The sequence below is a fragment of the Oncorhynchus keta genome, chromosome 10, assembly GCF_023373465.1.
Source record: "Oncorhynchus keta strain PuntledgeMale-10-30-2019 chromosome 10, Oket_V2, whole genome shotgun sequence".
Lineage (NCBI taxonomy): Eukaryota > Metazoa > Chordata > Actinopteri > Salmoniformes > Salmonidae > Oncorhynchus > Oncorhynchus keta.
Genome location: NC_068430.1, coordinates 78,119,066 through 78,126,565, shown reverse-complemented (window position 1 = coordinate 78,126,565; position 7,500 = coordinate 78,119,066). Strand labels below are relative to the sequence as shown.

Here is a 7,500-nt window from a genome sequence, read left to right as displayed (position 1 = left end):
TCCCTGTACCTCTTCCCTTCCTTCTATCTACACTTCTCCCTCCCTGTACCTCTTCTCTTCCTTCTGTCTACACTTCTCCCTCCCTGTACCTCTTCTCTTCCTTCTATCTACACTTCTCCCTCCCTGTACCTCTTCTCTTCCTTCTATCTACACTTCTCCCTCCCTGTACCTCTTCTCTTCCTTCTATCTACACTTCTCCTTCCCTGTACCTCTTCTCTCCCTTCTATCTACACTTCTCCCTCCCTGCACCTCTTCTCTTCCTTCTATCTACACTTCTCCCTCCCTGTACCTCTTCTCTTCCTTCTATCTACACTTCTCCCTCCCTGTACCTCTTCTCTTCCTTCTATCTACACTTCTCCCTCCCTGTACCTCTTCTCTTCCTTCTATCTACACTTCTCCCTCCCTGTACCTCTTCTCTTCCTTCTATCTACACTTCTCCCTCCCTGTACCTCTTCTCTTCCTTCTATCTACACTTCTCCCTCCCTGTACCTCTTCTCTTCCTTCTATCTACACTTCTCCTTCCCTGTACCTCTTCTCTCCCTTCTATCTACACTTCTCCCTCCCTGTACCTCTTCTCTTCCTTCTATCTACACTTCTCCCTCCCTGTACCTCTTCTCTTCCTTCTATCTACACTTCTCCCTCCCTGTACCTCTTCTCTTCCTTCTATCTACACTTCTCCCTCCCTGTACCTCTTCTCTTCCTTCTATCTACACTTCTCCCTCCCTGTACCTCTTCTCTTCCTTCTATCTACACTTCTCCCTCCCTGTACCTCTTCCCTTCCTTCTATCTACACTTCTCCCTCCCTGTACCTCTTCTCTTCCTTCTATCTACACTTCTCCCTCCCTGTACCTCTTCTCTTCCTTCTATCTACACTTCTCCCTCCCTGTACCTCTTCTCTTCCTTCTATCTCTTACTCTCTCTTTCTTCTCTCTCTTCAAATGGCTTTATTGGCATGGGAAAACATATGCCTACATCACTAAATCACCACGAAATAGATAATAGACAAAAGTGCAATAAACAATAAAAAATTATAAGTAAACTCACAATTATAGACATTTCAAATGTCATAGTATGGCTACATACCGTGTTATAACGATGTGCAACTAGAAAAAATATCTCTCTCGCTTTCTCTCACTGGGAAGACACGGTTGTTTACATTCCAGCGCCATGTTCAACACAAGAAACCTCCCCCTCTTGTGTGGCCTGAGTGTGTGTGTGCTTGTGCGTGTGTCTCTCTGTGTGTGTGTGTGCACATGGGTGTGTGTACAGCATATGCCTGAACATGTGTATGACATAAACATTGGGGAGTGAGTCAACGAATAGTGTGTGTGTGTGTGTGTGTGTGTGTGTGTGTGTGTGTGTGTGTGTGTGTGTGTGTGTGTGTGTGTGTGTGTGTGTGTGTGTGTGTGTGTGTGTGTGTGTGTGTGTGTGTGTGTGTGTGTGTGTGTGTGTGTGTGTGTCAGAATTAGAGGGTAGAAGATGTTGAGACGTTGCTTTAAACATAGAACTTCCTCAGTAATATACTATACACTCTTTCTCTCTACCTAGCACCTCCTCAGCAATATACTATATTCTCTCTCTTTCTACATAGCACCTCCTCAGTAATATACTATACTCTCTCTCTCTCTACCTGGCACCTCCTCAGCAATATACTATACTCTCTCTCTTTCTACATAGCACCTCCTCAGTAATATACTATACTCTCTCTCTACCTAGCACCTTCTCAGTAATATACTATACACTCTTTCTCTCTACCTTGCACCTCCTCAGTAATATACTATACTCTCTCTCTCTCTACCTAGCACCTCCTCAGCAATATACTATACTCTGTCTCTCTACCGAGCACTTCCTCAGCAATATACTATACTTTCTTTCTTCCTAGCACCTCTTCAGTAATATACTATACTCTCTCTCTACCTAGCACCTCCTCAGTAATATACTATACTCTCTCTCTCTACCTAGCACCTCCTCAGCAATATACTATACTCTGTCTCTCTACCGAGCACCTCCTCAGTAATATAATATACTCTCTCTCTTTCTTCCTAGCACCTCCTCAGTAATATACTATACTCTCTTTCTATCTGGCACCTCCTCAGTAATATATAATACTCTCTCTCTACCTGGCACCTCCTCAGCAATATACTATACTCTGTCTCTCTCTCTCTACCTAGCACCTCCTCAGTAATATACTATACTCTCTCTCTCTACTTAGCACCTTCTCTGCAGTATACTATACTCCCTCTCTCTACCTAGCACCTCCTCGGCAATATACTATACTCTCTCTCTCTCTACCTAGCACCTCCTCAGCAATATACTATACTCTGTCTCTCTACCGAGCACTTCCTCAGCAATATACTATACTTTCTTTCTTCCTAGCACCTCTTCAGTAATATACTATACTCTCTCTCTACTTAGCACCTTCTCTGCAGTATACTATACTCCCTCTCTCTACCTAGCACCTCCTCGGCAATATACTATACTCTCTCTCTCTACCTAGCACCTCCTCAGTAATATACTATACTCTCTCTGTCTCTACCTAGCACCTCCTCAGCAATATACTATACTCTGTCTCTCTACCTAGCACCTCCTCAGCAATATACTATACTATCTTTCTTCCTAGCACCTCTTCAGCAATATACTATACTCTCTCTCTCTACCTAGCACCTCCTCAGTAATATACTATACTCTCTCTCTCTACCTAGCACCTCCTCAGCAATATACTATACTCTGTCTCTCTACCTAGCACCTCCTCAGCAATATACTATACTCTCTTTCTACCTAGCACCTCCTCAGTAATATACTATACTCTGTCTCTCTACCTAGCACTTCCTCAGCAATATACTATACTCTCTTTCTCTACCTAGCACCTCCTCAGTAATATACTATACTCTCTTTATATCTGGCACCTCCTCAGTAATATACTATACTCTCTCTCTCTCTCTACCTGGCACCTCCTCAGTAGTATACTATACTCTCTCTCTCTCTCTCTCTCCCTAGCACCTCCTCAGTAATATACTATACTCTCTCTCTTTCTACCTAGCACCTCCTCAGTAATATACTATACTCTCTCTCTTTCTACCTATCTAATCATCCTGGCCTCTCTCTCGCTCTCTCTTATTCCCTCGTTCTCTCTCCTTCACCCTCCCTTCTGCCTGTTCTTCTGAACCATATCTCTCTCTGTCCTTTCTCCCACCCTCCTCTCTGACTCCACTTATTGCTGGCACACGCTGGGTGCACAGCGCGAAGGGAGGAAGGGAATGGGGGAGGGATAGAGCGAGTAAGGGAGGACGGGAGGACTGTGCCCTCTCATGCAGAAAGTCACATGGTACGTTCTTGATTAGCAGGAAAAATGAGTTAAAGCAGAAACAGAGAGCAGAGAGAGAGAGGCGTAGAGAGCAGAGAGAGCAGAGAGAGAGAGGCATAGAGAGAGAGAGAGCGGAGAGAGAGAGGCATAGAGAGAGAGAGAGGCGTAGAGAGAGAGAGAGCAGAGAGAGAGAGGCGTAGAGAGAGAGAGAGAGGCGTAGAGAGGCATAGTGAGAGAGAGCAGAGAGAGAGAGGCGTAGAGAGAGAGAGGCGTAGAGAGAGGCATAGAGAGAGAGAGCAGAGAGAGAGGCAGAGAGAGAGAGGCGTAGAGAGAGAGAGAGCAGAGAGAGAGGCGTAGAGAGAGAGAGAGAGAGAGAGGCGTAGAGAGCGAAAGCGAGAGAGGTAGATAGGGAGAGAGAGCAGAGAGAGAGAGAGGTAGATAGGAAGAGAGACAGAGAGAGGGGGGGGTTGCACAACAGCAACCTCACAAAGCCTCTCAGCTTGTTCTTTTAAGAGGGAGGGTTGCACAACAAGAGAGAAGGGAGGAGAGGGATGGGGGAGAGAGAGGGAGGGAGGTTGGGAGAGAGGGAAGGGAGAGAGAAAGTGGGAGGAAAGAGAGGTGATAGGGGAGAGAGGGAGCAGATAGAGGGAGAGAAGGAGCAGGCAGCCAGTAGGCAGAGAGAGAGAGAGAAACGACACTCACTCTATCCCTCCCACCCAGACTGAGTGTTTCGGTGTTTTCTGCCAAGCTGAGCTGTCATTGGCCCGATCCTAGCCAGACCCTTAGCTGTCATTGGCCGAGACCTGTCTCTCTCTCTGTGAGATCAGGAACAAAATGGCCTCTAGCATCCAGCAGGGAGGACAGAGCATCAGGGCACTGTCATCTGGCCTTCTCTCCTCTCCTCAGCCCTGTAAGCAGACACATACCACGCAGGACGGCACTAGTTTTACACACACCCACACTGTACCGTTCAGATGGTATGATATCCCATCACCAGGTATTCATACTGAATGTTATTCCCTGACATATTATCATGAATTACTCCTTTATTATATCAACATCACAACAAACTGAACCGTTATTGTTGTCCATGTCATCCAGATACACGTTATACAAACACTGGACCATTTCAATGGCGCAGTTGTATTGGAAGTGTTCTGGCTGGTTGAGTCGGACAAATCCTTACTAGAGAATTCAGCGTGTGTGTGTGTGTGTGTGTGTGTGTGTGCGTGTGCGTTTGTGTGTGTGTCCATGTGCGTGTGTGTGTCCATGTGTGTGCGTCCGTGTGTGTGTGCGAGAGAGAGAGAGTTAAGCTGAAAGATAATAAATGCAGTGTTATATTGTGCCACAGGAGGGCGCCTCAATAACACAGAACAGCCACTACCTAGACTGGCAGACTGGCATGAAGACGAATATATATATGTGTGTGTGTGTGTGTGTGTGTGTGTGTGTGTGTGTGTGTGTGTGTGTGTGTGTGTGTGTGTGTGTGTGTGTGTGTGTGTGTGTGTGTGTGTGTGTGTGTGTGTGTGTGTGTGTGTGTGTGTGTGTGTCTGTGCCTGTGTGTGTCTGTGTGTGTGTCTGTCAGAACATGAATAGCGATGCAGCAGTATCAAAGACAGTCTGTGACAGTATGTTTTATGACTGTTCTGTGATCATTCAGAATGTTGTATCAGACAGATCTTTGGGATTTCCTTCTAGAACCCCAACATTACTCTGTGATCAGAGCACAGTCTACCACACTGTGGTAGGGGGATATCCTAAGGGTAACAAGCTGGCTCCAGGCAGTAGTAGGAGAGAGAGGACGTGATGGTGGATTTCATATGTACAGTTGAAGTCGGAAGTTTACATTCACCTTAGCCAAATACATTTAAACTCAGTTTTTCCACAATTCCTGACATTTAATCCAAGTAAGAATTCTCTGTTTTAGGTCAGTTAGGATCACCACTTTATTTTAAGAATGTGAAATCTCAGAATAATAGTAGAGAGAATTATGTTTTTCAGCTTTTAATTCTTTCATCACATTCCCAGTGGGTCAGAAGTTTACATACACTCAATTAGTATTTGGTAGCATTGCCTTTAAATTGTTTAACAGGTCAAACGTTTCAGGTAGCCTTACACAAGCTTCCCACAATAAGTTGGGTGAATTTTGGCCCATTCCTCCTGACAGAGCTGGTGTAACTGAGTCAGGTTTGAAGGCCTCCTTGCTCACACACGTTTTTTCAGTTCTGCCCACACATTTTCTATGGTAATTGAGGTCAGGGCTTTGTGATGGCCACTCCAATACCTTGACTTAGTTGTCCTTAAGCCATTTTGCCACAACTTTGGAAGTTTGCTTGGAGTCATTGTTTATTTGGAAGTTGCTTCACATAATTTTCCTCCTCATGATGCCATCTATTTTGTGAAGTGCACCAGCCCCTCTTGCAGCAAAGCACCCCCACAACATGATGCTGCCACCCCCACAACATGATGCTGCCACCCCCACAACATGATGCTGCCACTCCCACCACAACATGATGCTGCCACCCCCACAACATGATGCTGCCACCCCCACAACATGATGCTGCCACCCCCACAACATGATGCTGCCCCCCCACAACATGATGCTGCCACCCCCGTGCTTTACGATTGAGATGGGGTTCTTCAGCTTGCAAGCCTCCCCCTCTTTCCTCCAAACATAACGATGGTCATGATGTCATAAGGTGTATGCACCAATTTGTAAGTCGCTCTGGATAAGAGCGTCTGCTAAATTACTTAAATGTAAATGTAAATGTAAATGTCATTATGGCCAAACAGTTCTATTTTTGATTCATCAGACCAGAGGTAATTTCTCCAAAAAGTACAATCTTTGTCCCCATGTGCAGTTGAAAACCGTAGTCTGTCTTTTTTATGGCAGTTTTGGAGCAGTGGCTTCTTCCTTGCTGAGCGGCCTTTCAGGTTATGTTGATATAGGACTCGTTTTACTGTGGATATAGATACTTTTGTACCTGTTTCCTCCAGCATCTTCACAAGGTCCTTTTCTGTTGTTCTGGGATTGATTTGCACTTTTAGCACCAAAGTATGTTCATCTCTAGGAGACAGAACGAGTCTCCTTCCTGAGCGGTATGACGGCTGCGTGGTCCCATGGTGTTTACTTGCATACTATTGTTTGTACAGATGAATGTGGTACCTTCAGGCATTTGGAAATTGCTCCCAAGGATGAACCAGACTTGTGGAGGTCTACGATTTTTTTTCTGAGGTCTTGGCTGATTTATTTTGATTTTCCCCTGATGTCAAGCAAAGAGGCACTGAGTTTGAAGATAGGCCTTGAAATAAATCCACAGGTACACCTCCAATTGACTCAAATTATGTCAATTAGCCTATCGGAATATTCTAAAGCCATTAAATAATTTTCTGGAATGTTCCAAGCTGTTTAAAGGCACAGTCAACTTAGTGTATGGGAACTTCTGACCCACTTGAATTGTGATACAGTGAATTTTAAGTGAAATAATCTGTCTGTCAACAATTGTTGGAAAAATGACTTGTGTCATGCACAAAGTAGATGTCCTAACTGACTTGCCAGAACTATAGTTTGTTAACAAGAAAGTGGTTGAAATGTGGTTGAAAAACAAGTTTTAATGACTCCAACCTAAGTGTATGTAAACTTCCGACTTCAACTGTAGATGTATGTAGCTCTATTTTTGTATATTACTGAAAGAATATAGGTCTAACAAAATAAATAATTTTAACATCCCGCCCCTAAACACTGGTAGGCCTCTGGGTGGTCATTGCCATAGGCACAGATCTAGGATCAGCTTCCTCTCCTCCGAGCTTAACCTTAACCAATTTACAGAGAATATAACACTGACCTTCAATAAAGCAACTAGGGCAGGGATTGGCCAATGATCTACACTCTCCCTTAGGCACAGTTCTAGGATCAGCTTGCTCTCCTCCGAGCTTAACCTTAACCAATTTACAGAGAATATAACACTGACCTTCAATAAAGCAACTAGGGCAGGGATTGGCCAATGATCTACACTCTCCCTTAGGCACAGTTCTAGGATCAGTTCTTTCTCCCCCAATCCAAACTTTAACCATTTGATGAGTAATATAAAACTGACATTAGATCAGTGTCTAGGGCAGAGTTGGTGCTACTCCGGGGGTGGGCAGGGAGAGGGAGACGGTTGTTATCAGAACGTTGACAGGCGTGTGTGTCGTTT

General features: G+C 44.8%; 1 long non-coding RNA gene across 6 annotated transcripts in view; it reads right to left on the bottom strand.

The window, feature by feature from the left end:
- Positions 1 to 999, bottom strand: part of LOC127932442 (uncharacterized) — a 2,259-nt gene extending 1,260 nt beyond the window's left edge. The window contains exons 1-5 of one of the 6 annotated variants that reach the window (XR_008145306.1): positions 810 to 999; positions 570 to 769; positions 250 to 489; positions 90 to 169; positions 1 to 49 (exon numbers count right to left, since the gene is read on the bottom strand). The exon at positions 1 to 49 is cut by the window's left edge and continues 1,260 nt beyond it. This is a non-coding gene — a long non-coding RNA (uncharacterized LOC127932442). The remainder of the gene's footprint in view (positions 50 to 89; positions 170 to 249; positions 490 to 569; positions 770 to 809) is intronic. The other 5 variants (XR_008145303.1, XR_008145308.1, XR_008145305.1 and 2 more) reach the window with 5 other exon arrangements.
- Positions 1,000 to 7,500: the final 6,501 nt, after the last annotated feature.